This window comes from Candoia aspera, chromosome 8, assembly GCF_035149785.1.
Source record: "Candoia aspera isolate rCanAsp1 chromosome 8, rCanAsp1.hap2, whole genome shotgun sequence".
NCBI classification, from domain to species: Eukaryota; Metazoa; Chordata; class Lepidosauria; order Squamata; family Boidae; genus Candoia; species Candoia aspera.
This window is the reverse complement of record NC_086160.1, coordinates 9592159-9613924: the sequence shown is the minus strand read 5'-3', so window position 1 is coordinate 9613924 and position 21766 is coordinate 9592159.

The window sequence follows — 21766 nt, the reverse complement described above, 5'->3', positions numbered from 1 at the left end:
GCTGGTGAAGAACAGGCTGGGGTGGGGAGACAAGTAAGTTTAGAATGTGTTTGATCATGAAAAAAGCTAAGTAAAGTTGGACACCATTGATACCTGGATGGGTGATCAGTAGGGAATTCTAGGGCTATATTCAAGACTTGGAACTAAAAAAAAAAACATATTGGAAGAAGGAATATTGCTGCCAAGAAAAGTGCATAGGCATGACTATAGAGTCACCAGGAGCTGAGTTCAAGTTGAAGGAAACTTTTCTGTTATCTCTACAGTAGGGATGAGCAACTTGAGGATCTCTTTTGCAGCCTCTAGAGCAGCCTTTCTCAACTTTTTGATCCTGAAGGAACCCTTGAAATATTTTTTCAGGCCCTGGGGATCTGCTGCACATTCAGGCTCAAATATAGGCCAGAAGTTACAAAATTATTATATTTGTTTCATGGGTAGGCCTGTATATATGCATTAACAGAGTTCTTAAAGTAAAAATAAAGAATGAAACTTACCTCTTTAATGTGAAGTTGCTTGGGTCTGGAATATTTTTTTAAATAAATCATGAGCTCCCAGGGAAATCCTAGTGACCTCTCGTGGAATCCTATGGTTCTACAAAACCCTGGTTGAGAAACCCTGCTCTAGTGACTTGACAAGCCCTACACTGCTTTATGTGAAGGTTGCCAGTTTCATTCTTTCATAATGCTCCAACTTTCTTGAAAATTTGGCCCTTAAGTGTATCCACATTCAGGTTTGTATTTCCTTCCCTTATATGTTCTACAGATTCTTCATATGTCAATGACTCCTTATGTTTGAAAGCAAGCCACCATAACCATGTTGCATTGAAAGAATCCTTACAAACTCTTTTTCTAGAAAGAAAGACTGTCTTAATATTGCTGTTCTTGGAGATAAGCTGAAGGTTTCTTAAAACTAAAGTTGCTGACAATCAATGGCCTAGTTTTCCATACTTGAGGTGGGAAGCATGCAATCTCCCCAAAATTGTTCACAATAATCTCTATCCCCCAACCCCATTCTATACTGGTCTATACAGTAAGGTAGAAATCAGTGCTGTCCATGGGGACTGTTGAACTCAACCTCAAAGTAGTTCTAGTTCTTTTTATAATTAACATGACATTGCAATGCAATTTATCTGCATGCTGGAAAGAGCAAACAAAAATGAAAGGGAAACAATCTCACTTTTAAAAAGATCAAATTAGTTAAAAGGTTCCACTAGATGATTCAGAAACGATAACATGGTCAAGAGAAATGCATTGTTAAAGGAAAAAAAAAACAGGAAATTTGGTTCTTCTTGTATACAGCATTCACAGCTATAAGTCATACCTAACGCTTGTAATGCTGATGTTCTAATTTCATGATAATAAACAAGCTCGTCTCTCATTAGTTAGTGAAAGTTATTATCTCTCCCACTGAAATCTACTGAAAACTATTTAACTTCAGATGGATTATGTTCACTATAAGAAGGTATTAATGGAACTACAATCTATCCAAGCTGAAGTTCAGCAGGAAATCCAAATTTCACATCCTTTTGATAATAATGCCAATTATAGATAGTTGACCTCCTGCATCTATTAATTGCTGTTTATACATGATGTTGAGTAATCAATTGTTGTGTAGGCCATTTTCTGGTTCATTCAGTGGGATGGCTGGATTCCTTAGCCTTGTCTTGCTGAAGCAGATTTCTCAACCAGGGTTCCATGGAACCCTGGAGTTCCACAAGAGGTCACTAGGGTTCCCTGAGAGATCACGATTTATTTAAACACTTATTTTAAATTTGGGCAACTTCACATTAAACAGGTATTTTTAATTTAATTTTAAATTTAAAAAAATAATATTTTTTAGTTTAAGAACACTGTTAACAAATATACCCAGGCCTACCCATGAAACAAATATAATAATTTTGTAACTTTTGGCCTATATTTGAGCCGGAATGTGCAGGGGTTCCCAGAGGCCTGAAAAATATTGCAAGGGTTCCTTCAGGGTTAAAAGGTTGAGAAAGGCTGTCCTGAAGCATGGATAATTATAACATGTTTCTAAGACACCGGTATGTATAGGTGATAAGGATGGATCAGAGGATGGGGAAAAGTGTGATTTAATACATATATAAGACTAGTAATATCCTGAAATCAGACACCTATGGTGAATCACTCTGTCTCAGCTGGATTTGAATCAAAAGATGAAAAAGTAAGTTTTTTTTTTTTTTTTAAAGGAATGTGGGGCATATAGCACACAGCAGAATCTTAAGGGGAAATGATTTAAAGGCAGGGGTATTGCAAATGAACAGAGCTTTCTCTAACAGTGTCAGTAAGTCCTTAGAGAAAATAAACAAAATGTGAGGGATAAATTGCAGACTGATAAATAGAGTTTTCTGAATTCTAGAGGGCCCAACAAAATTAGAATGAGTCAGATGGCATCTAATGGCATTCAACTGCACAACTAAGCAAATATTTGCACATGTACTTGCTTGTTTGCTTATATATAATGAGCCAAAATCATTGCCTTTCATTTACTCCAGGGATGTATGATTTTTTTTTTTTTTTTGGTAATGCTGTGAGCAAACTTTTCGCAGTGAGGTTGTCTGCAGAAATGCAAGACCCCCAGATCAGCTATCATATTTCCATCCCAAAGGCAAGCTGAAGCTGAGATTTTCCCTCATGACTTGAGAAGTTCCATTTCACAACCTTAAATGGAGATAATATCAGGGGCTGTCAAGTGCCCTCAGGAAACTACAAGCTCACAGCACTGTTTTTCTTCTGCTGTATCAGCAGCTCTTCAGTGACACAAATACACATCTAAAAATTCTTTGTAGCATCTTCTTTTTAGGGGAAAAAAAGTACAAAATGGCTGTGAAAGTACTGAAGGTAGCATGAAGCATTATGCTTGCTAAGGCAAGGGACAACATGGAGTCCTCTTCTAATTCTGCATATAAAAGTTGGGCCATGCTCCAGCTTAATGTAAACCCTGAACCTGGCATGAATAGGTGCAATTTGGAGTAGTTTTTAGCTTAGTTGAAGTGTGACATAAAGCTCTAATTTGCTCTGCCTCTGATTCTAAATCCTCATGGATGAACTAGGTCAGATACATCATTTGGAGACTATGAAATGCCCTATTTTTTCCTGGATTAAAATACTTTGGTGGGGTGGGGAGAAAAAGGAGAGTATTATATTAAGTGACTAATACCTGCTCTCATATCTGACCATTTCTGACTCTAACAATAAGACTATCATTTTTTATAAGAATTTTATTAAATTTTGAACAAAGATAAAAGCTACAGAAAAACAAAAAACTACAAAAGGAAAAAGGAAAAAAAAAAGTGTGGAAACACACTTTCTTTTTTAAATTACAAAAAAGAGGTGAATTCCAACATTTAACAGCAAGAATATACAACAATTTTCCATAATCAATCCCTTATTAAACCAAAATCACATTATTTCTATAAATTAATCCATTGGGACATTATAAAAATCATGAAATACAATTGCTCCATCCGTTTATATTAAAAGAAAAAGAAGATACATATATAGATATATAGATATAGATATAGACATAGACATAGACATAGACATAGACATAGACATAGACATATCTTTTATATATAACAGAAGAGATAGAGATAAATATAGATATATGATATATATCTTTTATATATAAAAGAAGATACATATTTCTATATATATCTTCTGTTTCTATATATAAAATAGAAACAGACTTATGACTTTCTCCAATACAGATATGAATAAGTTTACAAATATACTCTCTTACCTTAATTAAACCTTAGTAACATTATTTCTATTAAAACTAACCATTTAATTACTAAAACCCAAGATCAAAGCTTCATTTTTTTCTGACACAAGCAAGTAGTCTAAAAGTGGTTGCCAAATAAAAATAAATCCAGAAACAGTATTTTCTCTTCAATCAATCAATCAAACCTTTATTGACATTGTATTTTTTTTTCTTATTAACAGTGTTAACTTAGCCATTTGGGCCAGCTCCATCAGTTTAATAATCCAACCTTCCAAAAATTGTAGGTATTTGTAGATCTTTCTCATCATCATCAGGGAATTCCAGGGCTGGGGAAAACAAAAATAACTTTGAATAAGGCACTTCTAAATTGTTGAATATTAGCACATATTTGATCCCAATTTTTTTTAGACTTTTCACAAGTCCACCAAAGATGATAAAAAGTCCCTTCACCAAGAGAACATTTCCAACAAACATTCATTACTCCATTATTGCAGTCTGGATTCCTGAACAGAAGAAAGTTCTAGGAATCCATAAATTTATGGGGTTTTTTTTTAGAATTTTAGAATTAATTTTAAAAATACCTCAGCAGCATGTGTAAGATGCAAAGGCAACTTTGGAAATAAATTTGATGTTGGAAACTGGCATTTGCTCTAAAGCATGCTAGCCTCCTATTATTATCATTATTTTTAAAATTAAAGGAATCTAAAGCTAGGCTGGGGGGATTGGTGTCTGTAGATACTGGGCTGAGACCAATTTAATCCAGTCCCTGGAGCCCTAATGTACAGAACAGCATTGAGGCAACTGAGCATTTTCTGGCACAATAGCTTAAGCATCCAAACTCTCTCCCCTCCCGCTTCCATCCCTCTCATTATGGAATTGTGAGTAGCACCTGCTTTGCAAACGAAGTATTTCTTAATGTTCTGTAAGCTCTTGAGTCTCTCAGACAAGCCTCATTAAAAATAATGGAGAACTGAAATGTGAGAATGAATGAATGAATGAATGAATGAATGAATGAATGAATAAATAAATAAATAAATAAATAAAGTTGGGGATAAATAATGACACGTTTGGCTGATCCAAAAGTCAGTGACAAATGCTTCCAGAGAAAACTGTAAGAACTGCTCTCTCTCTCTCACTCAGACACTCTTTTCTGTACCAAGTAGAAATGGTAATCATGGTTTTGTTTTAAGAAGAGCAACTTTATTCTTTAAACATTTTGCTTGATGAAAGCCAAAGGAAAAACAAGGGAAGCAACTGAGGCACTTATTCTGGGGGTGGGTAGAGACAGAAGGTCAATGAGGCAGGGCTTGTTCATACTACTATAACCACCTTCTTGAATGCTTGGACTCCTGGCCATGGGCACCACTGAATTTAGGCTGCCATTCACTTCTTTTGCTTCTGCAGAAGCTGACTTTGTCTGAGTTCCAAAATGCTAGACAGGAACTAAACACACACACACACACATCTGGATATAGACAATGATAAATCCTTTCTGAATTTCTTCCAAGGAAGCTACATGGATGTATTCATGTCATCACCCAGAATCAAGCTAAACTTACTACCTATTGACAAGCTCAGATACCAGCAAGCATCTGGATGCTCCTAAAGCTAGTGCACTATATATAGTCATATAAAAACATAAGGGCCCATGAGTTCGATTCCCAGTAGAGGGTTTGAACCCCGTAGAAAAATATGTGGCTATGCATGCCTAATTGGACCCAAGTAGGATGAAGCTGATTATGTACTGCCTCCTGGTGGTCAATATAAGTTAAAAGTCCACAGAGGATATGCACTGTGTAAAACAGCACCTTTTCCTTCCTCTAAGGCAGGGATTCTCGAGTTCTGTGAGAAGTCACTAGGGGTTCCCTGGGTGATCATGATTTATTGAAAAAAAATATTTCAAATCTGGGCAGCTTTACATTATTAAAGAGGTAAGTTTCATTCTTTATTCTTAGTTTAAGAACACTGTTCATGCATATATAGACAGGCCTACCCATGAAACAAATAGAATGGTTTTGTAACTTCTGGCCTATATTTGAGCCTGAATGTGCAGGGCTTCCCCAAGGCCCAGAAAATATTTCAAGGGTTCCTCCCAGGTTACACGGTTGAGAAAGGCTGGTCTAAGGGGTGGAAGGGGAAAGTCATGTAAAAAGCTCCTACAAAAAGCTCATACTTAACGTAGCATCTGTATGTCTCCAGTCTGAGACCTTAAGAAAAGAAAGGTGGACGGTATACACAACTTTAAAGAGACTCCAATCTCTTCTTAAAGATCTCCAGAGATGAAGAACCACTGTCTCTGAAGATAGGCCATTCTATTGGTGTTTAGATCTTACTATCAGAAAGTTTTTCCCTAGATTGAGAAGAAATCTAGATAGCTGCAATCTATACCCAATATTTCTCACCCTAGTTTTTCTAGCAGTGGGAAATAGTTTCTGAACATCTTCTCTATGGCTCCTTTTTTATGTGCCTGAACAATGATGTAATTCTTTTTTCCAGATTAAACATTCCACCTGTCTTGAGAGGGCACATCCTCAAGTCCTTCATCTGGTTTCGGAATGCATTGCATCTTTCACTATCAAGCACTGGGTTCCATAGTTGCTCAGCAGTTTATGAAAAGACCTCGACCTCGCTATCGAGATAAAAATAAATTTACCTTCCTTTGTGAATTGGAAGTAATTCACAATTTTATTCTGTTCTACCCTGAAATTTAATAGTTGTCAAAGGGAATATGCTTGCATAGATTTATGAATTGGAGGGGGGTGTCTGTTTTTGAAATGTGACAGAAAAGAACAAAACTTTAAGCTTTCCAAAACGATAGTGAGATTGACATATATGGTAGAGATATCTAAAATTTTGAACATATTGAACCTGAAGCTTCTAGGGACAAATATTACCATTATAGCTCATGATGTTATAATTTAAGCATATATACTGAAATTCCACCTATGGATACAATGAGGTAAACATTTTCTCATCTTTATGAAGTTCTCAGGGACAAGGTTCTTGACTTTTTTTTTTTTTTAAACACTCTAATCTGTGTGTGGTGTGAATTTAGGTGATACTTCCTGGACATCATGATTGCAAATTCCATTTAGAAGCTACTGAGAAGCCTTTTACACTGAGGTTTAACCTTTGCCAAAGAATTCCCAAGAGAAATTTTGGGGACTCAAGTTTGATTCAATCATCAAAGGTAACTTCCAGAAAATCATTTTTTGGATAATTTTTGGTGAAACGAACTCCCTGTTTACTTCAAAAGAAGTGAGTAGGATCTGCATTGTCATGATTCATTTTCCTCAACATCACTTAGCAAAGCTGCTTTTCCTACACTTATAGCTAGAAGAACAAAGTGATGCAGCAGGCTTGACATTGAAAAGGACTTACATTGTGCTATATCTCACACAGTACATAAAATGGAAAAGCCTGTGGCAAACGATCAGTCTCAGGACTCATACCGATAACAACTGAAGTAAATAATTCGTGCTTAGGACAAAAACAATCTACACATCTGTATCTATATCTATTTACAAATGCTTGGATTTGTTTTTAGCCACACTATTTTGTTCTTGACATTTGGTAAGCTTTTATTTGTTGCAAAGAGAGAGACAGAGACAGAGACAGGCAGACAGAGAAGAGAAACGCAATGTCTTAATGAATTGACTGAAGACTTGTTGCTTAAGCTAGGGATTTTAATACAGGGTTGTAAGGAAAATGCTAAGGGCCTTGGAAGCTTATTAAATGTTGTTGTTTTTTTCCAGTGAAAATGTAAATAATAATGAGCAAGCTTTCCTTAAACAAACTTCCTCTCTTGACTCCTTTTCTACAACTGTGTGCAATCTCACAAGACTGAGGATTTGCATTTGGATATCAAAACATGCTGGCCAAACATTCACTTCAACAAATTACGTTCCTAGAACACAGCCTAGGATCTTCCCAATAGGCAAGATTTCAGTGAAAGATGTGCAAGGACTCTTTGCCAAATACATTAAAGTGGCTGTTCCAGAAGATAGGTTGAAAATCCTTGATTCAAATGAAATTGTTAATTTTGGAGAGAGGGCAATGAGAACCTGGAATGGCAGACAATAGGTCTAGAGAAGAGCTCCTATCTTATGGCTGTGGTAAAACTTCACTTGCATATGGATAGAAATAAACTGTGTTATGGCCCATTCACTGCTAAAGTATGGGGTTATTAACTTTTTTGTGCCTAGCACCCTGTTGAGAGTCTGGGGAAACCTGCAGACACCTTCTCAGGAAAAAAAAAAAAAAGTATTTAAATGCATAAAATAAAATAGATATTTATTGTATTATAAAGGAAAGTAATTATGCTCAAATACAGTAATCATTTAAAAAAAACAGTTGTATAATATAGTAATATATGTGCTACTTTATTCATTAAGTCAATAACAAGACAATTTTAGGGTATAATAATTTTAGGTAGTGAAATTCAGTGAAGTCAAGAAACATTTTTGGAGTCTAGAGGCCATAAATTACTTTGTGGTCTACTTATATTATTGAATGAAAAGCTACATTTCAGTTAGAGATTAATGAGAATGAATGAATGAATGAATGAATGAATGAATGAATATATATATATATATATATTCCCATCAAAGTTCACATGGACCCCCGGTTAAGAATTCCTGTCCGAAAGCAAAGTTGAGTTGTTGAAAGAGCAACTAGCTAAACTCAGACAAATTTAAGATTCTCTGGTGATATTGACTTACATTTAGTCAGTTCCTTTCCAGTGATTTTGGTGAGTCGATTTTCACTTTGCTGAAAATGTTGCAGTTGTCTCTATTTGAGATAATAACCCAAAGCAAACCAGTGATAGGCACCAACACATAGAACTTCTGGTACCTGAGATTACATCGAAAGGACATACAATGACACCTGATTGCATAACTTTGCATCCCAAAGTCTGATTGAAATCTAATTTAAGGGGTTTGAGCCATGACATCATGTGAGCATTTTGTCCCTTGCCATGGTTTCCATTTTGTACATTGTGCTATACCTAAAAGAAATATACCACACTCTGTCTACAACTATAGTCAAGTGGTGCATTAAATGGTACACTCTCAGAATCAGGGTCAGTATTCTTTTAAACTGAAAGGTCATTTCTTGGTATTAATAGAAGCTGGAAAACTAAACAGTGTTTGTAAGTGGATGGGAAACCCTCCAGAAATTCTAAGTAGACTGAACACTAAAAATTAAACCTAGCAAAGTGTCATGTTCCCTGTTGCGATGCATACATGCATCGCAACGGGGAACATGCCTTTCCGGAGAAGGGAAGGAAGGAGGAAAGAATCAAGGATAATCCTTTAAGCACCAAAGGACAAATATAAATAAAGGACAAAGGAGCCATACCTTTACCCTGACCCGAGAAGCCATCATCCTATCTCCCTGACATCTCTGCATTACCCCGGGGGACACACCTGCGCCGGACACAGGAAGAGGACAGAGGTAATCAGCGCTAATCCCCCTGATCGCCCATCGAGACTCTGGAATCGCACCCTGACTGCCCATCAAGCCTCCGGATCAAGACTTTGGGACAATGGGGGGTGGAGAAGGACCGGGTCCGCACTGCGGGTATTTACCGGCTACCTCGCACGCCATGTGCTCATTCCCGTCTTTTTCTGTGTATGCATTCTATTCCTAATAAACCGGAAATCCTTAGCCCTGACTAAGTGAGTCTGTGTCTCTTTGGGAATAAGGCAACCATCACACAAAGCTTTCTGGAAGATAGCAATAGCAAAGCTCTTCTACACTGTTGTCAAGCCCAATTTTTTAAAAAACTCGATTGATAAAAATCCACTGTTTCAAAATGCAAAGATATTCCTAATTTCAACTCAGTGAACATAGAATTCTGTGTGAATATGTAAGAAAACACTTTTCTATATTTATCTCTGGAAGAAGAAAGAGTCACAGAGTTACCTACTGCTTCTCCGTACAGCATCTCCCTGGAAACCTTTCATCTGCAGCGTTGTGTTGTTTGAGATCTATGTGATTGAGCTGCTTTCTTGGCAGAAACACCATGTAAGAACTTAACAGTCAGCCTGGTTCTCTTCAGTTATTAGGCAACTGAGAGAGGCTAAGAGGGCATAGGAGCATATCTGCATGAACTCACTCACAAGAGTCTCTGAGAAAATCTGTGCTTTTCAGTGGAACTGCAGCCTTCTAAACAGCAAGTTTAGCCCATAATTTTTTACAATTTCCTTGGCGTACTTTGGTTTATGTCTTCTTCTTCTCTTCCTTCTACCTCTCCTTCTCCTTCTCACAGCTAAAATAGCAACCTGAAGGAAAGCCAGCCTCTCTGAGGAATGTAGCTCATAATTTTTACATTTTTTAACTGCTGGCAATGATGGCTGATTTTTAGCAGGAGTCATTCCAAATCCATTGCTGATGCTGACTTCAGGTCAGGTTTGATGAACAAAATGAATTGGGAATCTTTAAGGATTATATACACCTTCTCTCTCTCTCTCTCTCTTTCTCTCTCTCTCTCTCTCTCTCTCTCTCTCTCTCTCTGAGAGTGTAGTGGTTAAGGCACCAGGCTAGAAACCAGGAGATGGTGAGTTCTAGTCCTGCCTTAGGCAGGAAAGCCAGCTGGGTAACTTTGGACCAGTCACTCTCTCTCAGCCCTGGGAAGGAGGCAATGGCAAACCAACACTGAAAAATCTTGCCAAGAAAATTGCAGGAACTAATCCGGACAATCACCACTCTCACCACCTGAAAGCACTTTCTCTCTCTTTCTTTTTTTCTTTCTCTCTTCCAGATTCTCTTGACCAGAAGACAGCAGTGGTAATAGATGCAGCAGTGCCAAGTGGCAGCAACATCAGGAAGAAAGAATATGAGAAGCTGGAGAAGTATCAGGGCCTGAAGGAGGGACTAGAGAGGATGTGGAAAGTGAAGGCCAAAGTGGTCCCAGTGGTGGTAGGAGCACTCCGGGCTGTGACCCCCAAGCTGGGAGAATGGCTCCAGCAGATCCCAGGAGCAACATCAGAGCTCTCTGTCCAGAAGAGTGCAGTGCTAGGAACATCTGAGATTCTGCGCAGAACCCTCAAACTCTCAGGCCTCTGGTAGAGGACCTGAGGTTGAGGAAGACACATACATCCATGGGGTGAAAAGGGATTTTTTTGTATCTCTATCTCCATCTCCATCTATCTCTATCTCTCTGACACAGCAAGCTCTCAGAACCCATCCTATTGGCTCCAACAGATCCCAGGAAAAACATCAGAGCTCTCTGTCCAGAAGAGTGCAGTGCTAGGAACAGCTCAGATACTGTGCAGAACCCTCAAACTCCCAGGCCTGTGATAGAGGACTCAAGGTTGAAGAAGACACATACCACCCATAGGGGTGAGAGGGGATTTTTGTTTATTATATTGCCTTCAAGTCAGTCTTCACTATTGGTCTGCAGTTTTCTTGGCAAGATTTCAGAAGTGGCTTGCCATTGCCTTCTTCCAAGGACTGAGAGAGAATGACTGGCCCAAGGTCTGCATGCCTATGGTGGGACTAGAATTCACAGTCTCCTTGTTTCTAGCCTGGTGCCTTAACCACTACAGCAAATTAATTGTCTTAAAGTTGATCAAAATATTTCAAACTGTCTTTAAAATATGTAAATTTTGTCTGGATTATTTATGGATTTTTCCCATTAATGTTCTGGGCATTTGCTATATTTTTTCTTTGCTGTGTGTCCATCTTAAAACATTCTTCAACTATCAGTCTGAAACACCTGCTTGTATACATGGTCACATGTATTGTGTTAGATAATTTTGAGCCCAATGTCATCACAAATGGAGATCATTATATTGGAGTAGGGGAAATTGTAGAATTTTTATGACAGGAGAATGTATGCATTGTTTATCCTTCCCTCTTATTTCAAATATTCAGATATACTAGTATTCTCTCTTTTGCTTACTTGCTGAAATTAATTTTAACTCCCTTTTAATGTTTACTTTTATGGAATGAAACTTTTGACAACTGATTAAGAGAGCTGATAAAAATCACTGACTGTTTGCAAACACATTTCTCAGGTTCAAATATCAACTTCTATGAGAGAGAGGGATCTGTCGGTTTGGCTAGAATGAAAATCTCACAGTGGCCCTAGACTACCTTTGAGGAGTAAGTTGGCAATTATCAGTCACTTCAGTTAGTTGGGAAGCAGAAAAGCAAGGGACATAACTTGAGTTCTAAAACAAGGTGCATATTATATATACATCACTTCCCCATTTTTCCAAGCACATGAAATTGGGTTTGAAAGTTAATGCATTAAGGAAGAAGAGCATAAAACAAAGAGAAGGATCTAAAGAAATCTGCTAGACCAACCTGAGTAGCTAATAGTTTGATGAAGTATCATAGGGTAGAAAACATGGAGTTCAAATGAAGAATGAAGAAGGATCTTCCTTAAAATGATAAGAAGGGTCATAGAATCACACTGGAACAGAACAGTGGGTTCAATAGTCCATTCTTCTGTTCATGGGAAACCCATGGTCAAAATATGGCCACTCCTCAGCTCATGTTGAGCAGCTGATTTTACAAGGCCTTCTGTGTCTCTCAGTAGGCCCTGTCTGAAATTCGGTTGATAATGCTTGCAGTTAGTCCAGTCAAAAGACAATTCTCCAGGCTCCAAACTCTATCCTGCCTCACAAGCAATATATATCACCATCAAAGATGCCACCCCCATATTACAATAGAGGTTTTCCTTCCTTTTAAAACGCAATGATTCATACAGCTGAACTGGTGATTCTGTTGCATACTTTAAGAGCCTACCACTTGCATTAATTCATCTCCTGTTCTTTTTATTCTTTTGTAGAATTTAATGTTGAAATCACACAACATATTCCCTGGGTATAAAGAAATATAGACTAGGTCTTTAGTCTTTTTGAGGCAAGTCTGTGTTGAAAGCATTGCTGTTATCATGCATAGCAAACGTCAAGTTGTTGGGTTCTCCCCTGCCACACACATATTAAAAAGCTTTGCCTATACATGGTTTCTGTTATCCAATCTTAATCAATCACTGTGGTTTAGCTGTGCTTGAATATTTGTTCTTGGCGAATCTTGGTGGACCTTGGATAGGTAAGCAGGCCTGAACTTAGTCAGGTTTTGGATGAAAGCCACTACGATTTCTCAGGATCATAGGCCAGACTGAGAAGTATCCCTCCCCCCCTCCAAAAAAAGCCCACAAAAATCCTGGAAGAACACAGTGTTTCCAAGATAGTATCTGAATATGTCTGTGAAGTCACCAGGAAATCCAAGGAAAACATATTTTTTCTTCAACTTGATCTGTTGAATTCACAGTGTGGGCATTAAAAAAAAAAAAAAAAGACAACCATTTAGTGGTTGTAGATAAATAAGTTTTAAAAATGTCCAGATAACAGGAAAATTAAAACAATTATAAAGCTATCAGGTAATTGGGTTGTTTATATGTGACATTTTTCCATACACCTGCACATATTACTCTGCATGAACAACAAACAACCATAGGGGTCTTTCCAACACAATTTGCAGTGTTCTTCTATCAAACCCCTGATTGGAAGAGAAACACTGCAGACAAGACAAGTTCTTGGTCATATTAAAATGAAACAAAGGGAACAAAATCACAGATATTGCTTTTGTGTTTATATTATGCTGGGAAATATTCATTGCAGGCACATTTGTGCCAGCTATGACTTGTTCTCATCGTGGGATTTTTTTTTCCCCTTTCCATCCCCTTTCTTTTACTTATGCCCCCATTCATTCTGCATGCTTCCAAAATATATGACAAATAGTTCCAACCAATTTCTTCTCACATTATAGTGAACATGCTCTAAAGGTTTGTTTACTCTGACCCTTGCTTTAAAGAGCAAGAAGGAAAATGAATAGCGTGAAAGAACAAGGGCTCTTCTTCTATTATCTGGCATCATTAATGGGTCAATTTATAGGCATAGAAGGAATGATATTGCTGACAAATCCTGGGTGAAGCCTGATCTGTTTAGACTAGTTCTTGAGGAGCCCAATATATATGAGGCAGAGAGGGAGAAGATGCAATTTGATTTGTGATCTGGCTTCAAAGGCAGTGAGTTGGCACATAAATAAAGACAAAGCATGATTGTAATGCACTGAAGGAGCAGAATGGAAAAAGGCAAAGAATTAACCATTCTGAAGGCTGAGGGCGTATGTGCCAAATGCTTTAATAAATTCTTTTTACAGCTGGGTATTTTTCCCCCAACATAATTACTTTAAATTGCTTGAAACCACTTTCCTCAGCAACAACATAGCTTGCTACTGGATTTGAGATCACCTTGCGTTCAGATTTTTTTTCCCCATGATCAAGTCAGATCAAATAATCAGAGCCACATTTACCTAAAGTGAAGTGCATGAAGAAATGAGATCAATATCTATACAACATATGGCGGAGGATAGATACTTATGATTTAGCTTTTGGTCCTGATGAGTTTGTTTAAAGCAAAGTTCAAAGCAAAAACTGTAGAGCCCCTGACAAATTTCAAGGTAAACCAGGTGTTTTGATAGGACTGTCTAAATTTTCTAGAGGGAAAGATTTAAACATCTCTTTCTTTGTGCTACCAACCTGATACAAAAGAGCTGGAGGGGAGGACTAGGTTTAGATCATTTTATCTTCTTTTCAATTTCATGTTTGACACAGAGATTTGTATCTTATTTATGCACTTTCACTGTGTAGGCCTGTAAATTATGAGTCTAAAATATCTAAGGAAGTATTAGAGATATTAAGTCCAGGCAAATTACATTGTTGGCTGTTATCCAACATTCCAACAGTACAATTACTCAAACAGCATTTTATTTTATCTTTTCTCCAAGGATGGTATGCTTATTTATAGCTATATCATCTGGATACACACATACAGCAAACACACACCCACTTATACAGGTGACATAGCTATAAATAGGGGCATCATCTAGTGAGAAAAACATAAAGTACTGATGAGAGATAGATAGATGGATGGATGGATGGATGGATGGATGGATGGATGGATGGATGGATGGGAGGGGGGGAAAAGAATCATTAGCAGCCTGAATCAATCCATTGCAGAATGAAAGCCTCTTCATTAAAGTCTAGGGACCATAATCAACCACATTGGTCCAATGCAGGTTGGTGTTTTGACTTCCCAGACTACAGCTGAGACAGTGAGTGTTCCTAACATCGCCCAGTTGTCTTCTGTGCCTAGGGGAGGAGTAGAATCTGTGCCTAGGAGTACATACACATGCATAAACGTACAATAACCACACTCACATATACCATGGCTTCCTCTGAGAGTTCCTGGTTAGGAACCTTACTTAAACTTTACTCAATTTGTTTGGGATACTAAGTGGCTAATACACTTATCATTATGGCATGCTAATGGTGTAGGGGTTAAAGGCACTAGTCTCAAAACCAAGGAACAGTGAGTTCTAGTCTTACTTGTGTGCCTTTGGCACAAAGCCATCTGATTTGCTCTGAGCCAGTCATTCTCTCTCAGCACTAGGTAGAAGGCAATGGCAAAGCATTTGCAAAGTTGCAGTTGCCAGGAGTCAGAACTGAGTCAAAGTCAAATGCCCACTCAAAACAGCTAAATGAAAATTTACTTTCATGAACTATTTTTTGGGGGAAGCAATAATTGGACAGATAACAAATCTATCTCCTTGAAAGCAGTAGCTAAAAGACAATCTGGCCAGAGCAAAAATATTTAATTCTTGGTGGTTTCACTATGGAAGTTGAGTGAGTGGACTTGTTGTAAAAGCCTACTTAGTACCCAGAGCACAAACTATCCACTCAGCTGTCAGGGTGAAATCATGGAGAATCTGAATGTGAAAACCACAATTGTCTAAATGGGGCAGACTGCATTTTTCCTCTCTTTGATGCATTCTCATCTCCCTCCAGATGAGTAATCAAAAACAGCTAAGGTTAGGATATCGCACTGTTATTTGACATTATATAATAGGGAAACATTTCTCTTGCAACTTAGCAAAGTATGCTGTGGATAATTTAAAAACAAATGGTTTCCCAAGTTGCTCTTGATTAAATAAAATTGTTTCAGGTAAACTATGGTTCAATTTCAGTATTTTATGTTATTATTTTGATGTTGTTGAACGCAGCAGTAAAACTGGTTCCTATTCCTTTAATTTCTCCTCTCTTCACCCAGTGCTTTCTCGTTCCACCAGATCTGTTTATATCAGGGGTTAACCAAGCTAAAATTGCTCAAAAGCAGTTTTCTAAGCCAAAAAGGCATTATTCGCTAAGAAAATTTGGTTGGAACTATCCTTTTTTTTGGGGGGGGGGGTTTTCCAGAAATAGCATGGAGAATTTTAGAAGGGCATGTTGCTCAGTATCTTAGGTTTCACTGCTGTCTTGGAGAAGGAGAACTGGAGTTTATATCATATCCAGCTCATAGGTGAATAGATACTCTAGGCTCCAGAGTGAATTAGGTTTTGTTTCTATATTCTGGAAACAAGAACCTTTAAAATACAATTTCCTGTTCAGTTGCTGCTTTGGATTATGGCCACTAGTGAAGGAGGAAAGACATGGTAAGGAAAGAACACATGGCTATGCCACTTACCCTAAGAAGATAAATCACAGCTCATTGGGGTGGGCTAATAGATACCAAATTAGAGTTGCAAATCTCCCTAGCTTAAATTCTGAATTCCCACATCACACTATTATCATGTATATTGTTTATACATGATATATTGAATCATTTAGAATTATCCAAACGCACAATGGGCTTATAAACCATAATAGCTGGATTCATGCATGATACTAACTCAAAATGCCTCTTCCTTGATTTTTGCTGAGAGGGTTGTGTGAACCCATCCTCTGCCTTGTGTATACAGACACAAAAACACTTTCTACAAGTGTGCATTGTGCTGCCGTGGTTTTAGCTTCTGCTATTTTGGAGCATCAGCTAAACAACCCCTCAACAGAAATCTGTTGGAAGCCAACTAGATATGATTCCACCTTCTCTTCCAATGGCAGAGTTCAGCAGTACAATATGGCTATGGGAGTTGATGGAGCCACAATGATGACTTAAGGAGCGGGGTAGGTCACCATCTCATCTTGCCAGGGATTTCATTGACTCAGTACTGTCACAATAAGGAGCAAAACCAAAAATATCCAGGTTGCTTTTAGAGGATTTTGAGATTTTAAGCATGGGAATGGGAGCATTTCAGTCTTAGTTTGCCATTTTTTGATGGCAAGAACACTGTCAAAATACAGGCATTTGCTGTTGGAGTTCCATCATGTAATTTCAGCTCAATATCTGGAGGTGGAGTGTAGCAGTGGGAACTCCCCATCTGCTGGAAGGTTTATTCTCCTGTCTCTGTCCTTACTTTTTTCATTTGTAACTATTGTCAAAACAGTAGCACTATCTTACATTGCTTCAGGAGCTGCAAATAGGATACTGAGCTTCACTTGCTCTCCAGGGGCTGTTGATAATCCATCTCTTCTCTAAGAGCACTGAAGATCAGATATTGGCTCCTTCAGAGTGGCCTAACTAGGAAGCAGCATCTAGCCTACTTGGTTGATTCTAAGGTGCTAAGCAGGGTTGGGCCTGATTAATACTTAGATGGGAGATCCGAGAAAATCCCAGTCTTAGCCTTAGACTGAGATGTACAGAAGATGAGAGCAGTGTCAAACCACTCCCATATTGTTGCCAAGAGAATGGCATGAATGTGTTCATGTAGTCACCAAGAGAACAGCTTGAACTCGAAGAAATCTATGCTTTTTTGACCTTCAAAAAGGAGTTAGCCAGCTCACCTAATTCATAGTGTCTCCATCTTGTTGGGATACCACTTTAATTTTTATCCAACAGCTATATGGGTCCTAACTAACACCACTGGTCCCCTGCCAGAAGGAACGAAGCCAGAAGACAGATATGAAGAGCAAATAAAAGCTTTGTTTACTTCGACTTCAAAAAGCTGCCCCACTGCAATCCTATTGGGCCCTGATAATTCCAAAGTAGCTGTCTGATTCAGGATTTTAGCAGAAATCGAACAAAAATAATCCTTTGCTTTTAGGCAGAATGACTTTACAACAACAATAAATAATAATATAACAACAACAACAACAAAAACATTTAAAAGAGAATTGATCTGCTTTCCATTAGAGAAAAGAATCTTTTTCTCTCTCTCTGCCTTAGGACTCATGGAAGGATTGCTGCTAAAAGCACATTTGTTTAAACTCCTCCAATAAGAAGCATTTTTTTTAATTAATGCAAAGAAACCCACACCAGGAAGAGGCTAGTAAACTTTAATTATTGTGGAACTTGTGGAACATATAATAAGTTTATTTATACAAACTCCAAATATTGAACTCTGTCTTTTGACTGTTGCTTTGTCCTTTACAGCATTTAGTGTGGATAGTTTTATACTGTCTCATCTATGTGAGTGCATTCAACAAGAGGATATTCTTAGTAAAGCCAGCTGAAAAAAATGGTAAAGACAAAAACAAAAAGCATTTCTTCAAAGTGTCCTTCCCCCTCACCCCCTGTAGGTTAAAGAAAGAGTTAGGGTTAGGAAAGTAGTTGTTAAGGAGGGTAGGTAATAATCCACAAGTGAACTATGCCATAAATCTGAATTTCATGACCTGACTGCCCTCTGCCCTGCCATGTGAAACAAGAAGCATCAGAAAATAAGCCCTTCCCATTGCAACGTGTAAATAAAGCTTTCAATGGCCAGAAAAAATGCTGAACCCTGAGCTAGATGGACAGCTATATAACTCTATATAAGGCCGTTTTCTGTGTATGGTGTATGTTTAGAAAACCTCATACATATTTTTCTAAAAGCTGCCTTTCCTGTAGCATGATAAGGAGATAGAAAAGCAAAACCCAAACAACTCTGCTGGGGAAAAAAAATCTATATTTTCAATGAAGGGAATTGTGCTGCTTTACACAAAGGAATTTGTAATATGTGAAAACCCATGCACTTGTGTTGGTCTTGATTTCTTAAAGTAAAAAAAAAAAAGTGTTCGCAATTCACATCTGAAAAAATAAGGTCTTATGAAGACTGAAGGACAATGATGAAAAGAACTGTGAAACTTATAAGGGTGATCTTATTTGGAGGCTTAGAATACATTTCTGTTAAACAATGTAGCATTTGAATAGCTAGTAATCTATCCAAAAGTACCAACTGAAATAAATAAAAAATGCCAAGCCTTCCAAGAACTATTTAAGGCACTCATTGATCAATACTTGTATTTAATTTTTCCTTGAGGGTAGAGCATCTTATTTCTTTGTGCGCCTTTCTCACTACAACTTCCCAAACTTTTTGTTTTTTAATGTTCAGGGTGCAGCTTTCATCACAGCATTCCCTCTTCCCTCTTGCTAGTCATGATCCACAGCCTGTGAATGATGCTGCCCACAACAGTGATGTGAAAAAAGTAAACAAATAGGATGAACATCAGATGTGAACAGCCTGAACAAAATGATTCAAGAAACGTCTGCAAGAAAACAACAAGGTTCAGAGAGCACCAAGGACTCCACAAAATGATTCCATTTATTTATTTTTCATATTTATATCACCACCCATCTCACAAACAGGCAACTCTGGGTGGTGTAGAAAGAGCTAAAAACAATCAATATACATTAAAAATATTTAAAAAACCAACTAAAACAAAGAATAAAAGACGAAGGGATGTTAAAAATAAGGTAGCCACCTCACTAGTTCACCTGTCCCCTGGGGTCCCCAGGCCTCCTGGCATAATCAAGTCTTGAGGGACCTCCAAAGCTCAACAGTGATGAAGTCAACCTCACCTCAGGGAGGAGAAGATTCCATAATGTAGGGGCCACAGCAGAAAAGGCCCATCAGCTAGGGATGTAAAAAAAAAAAATGAAACAAAGCTGTTTAAAAGCTTCTGGTCATTGCCTCCCTTGGTGTGTAGTAGGCTGCAGACAAACAGGAAAAAACACCTGTTTTTCATAATATAATTTATTTCTGAAGTCATGTGTTACATTATTTAACCTCGAATCTGAGTAAATCTAGTGTAAAAAGCGTGTGGGTGACAAAGACTTGGTAAATAAAAATACCGTGTCCATAAAATAGAGGCAGACAGTAAGCATGGGACCTGAACTTGCTCCTCATAGTTAATCCTCCTCTTGAACGAGCAAAGTTAAAAATATAATATGACAAAACAAGGCACCGTTATGGTAATGACTGCTGTTTGACATTGACTATTCTTTTAGGAGCTTAAGTACGTCCAATCTAATCCCATTCATTCAGCTACATTGTATGTTAAAATCTCTGGGGATTTAAAAAAGATGAAAGCAATTGGCAACATTCTTGTAGTTCCTCTTACCAACTGGTGATTTTTCTCCCTCTCTCTCTGTCCCTCCTCTTCCTCTTCCTCTTCCTCTTCCTCTTCCTCTTCCTCTTCCTCTTCCTCTTCCTCTTCCTCCTCCTCCTCCTCCTCCTCCTCCTCCTCCTCCTTCTTTTTCTTTTTCATAGAATGTCTGTAGTAGATCAAAACACCCAAAGCAGCAACTGAAGCCAAGGCTTTTTAGTGACATCAAAGGTGCTTATTTCAAGATGAAATCTCATTGCTAGCAAGACCCCAGATTTAAAGTGCCTAAAACCCACCGAAGTTAAGATGGACCACCCCAGAGGGCTTGGTTTTGAACAGCTATGCACAGGATTGCCCAGCAGTGACACAGTTTCTCATGCAAGTTTTAAAACTGTAACTGAAATGGAGAAATATTTTGAACTGGAACCACAGTATGTTAAGGCATGTGTTAACTCTTCCTTTTTCAATTGTGATCCTAATAAAAACCATCCCTGCTTTGCAATTAACACCATCAACAAAATCATCCCATTTAGGTCTCAGTAAGCCTAGAAATGAAATCACATATTTTGATTTAGAAGTACACAGACTGGTAGGAGATGGAAAGGTATGTCAAGTTTTCTTTATAATTAAACTGGCATTTGATTTATTACTTTCACCCTAAACTTTGAAATTTAATTTGATCACCAAAATGGTCACCAGGCCTTATTTTGTATCTACTTATAACTTGTTGCATTATTATTTCTGTCCCTAAACTTATTATCTGCTTCTGTTTTTTTCCCATTTTACATATATTTATGTATCAGCTAATTATTCACTCTTGGTGATTGTCAACATTTATTTTCTGCAATGTTTGCTGAGTTGGGAAATGAAATTTTTGCAGGTGGGGTTAAAAAGTATTTGTAAATAAGCAGTTTATCACAGTATGACATACTTTATTATAATTACGTAGATTAAATTCCACCTGTTATATAATTATCAAATGGAAACATGTAAATATCCTTTTATTAAATCAATGTACAGAGACAGAGCTACTATTAACAACTGCTATACTCTAAAGGTGAAATCCTATAGCTCCTGGAAAAACATTATTTTACTAACTTGTAGTTTTCTCTTCCCAGTTTTCTTCCAGCCTTCTGGGCTGGTTCTATTTGACACCTGGAATTTCAGTGTTGGAAAACCTGAAAGAGAGCTGTATCAATGGTTGAATAATGAGTATCCCAGAATCTTCTTGATCTAATACCTCCCTGGCCTTCTACTTGAGTTGTAGTATATTTTTGAGGGTTAATCTAATTCCATCAAGCGTGCTATGACATTGGTTGTATCAGCCCCTTCCTATAGCTTAATAGCTAAAGGTTTATACTCTGCTAAAAATATTCCCTTAAATACTCTTGGGAGAAGCAGCAGAGAATTAAATGAAGTAGGTAATGAACTGCCTTTATGCAGTGTAATGTCATAATATTAATTAAGCATTGTTGTACTTCATGTCTCCACCATAATGCCATAAACATTCGGTTAACCCTGAGTGTCTTACTCTAGTGCTGGGTGAAGGTCTCAGAATTTGACCCCAACTTTCACATCTCAAGCTCATTTTCATGGTCTTTTGTGCAAGGAACATACTTCTTATTGGATACCAGGGAGAAAGATAGCATTGATAGGCCTGGTCCCCAACCTTTTACTTCTTTCTAAAATAATTTAAAAAAAAAAGATTAAGAAGTATGTATCCCTAAACTACCTGGAGCCCACAGCCTTGCTTGGATAGTCCTCTGAACT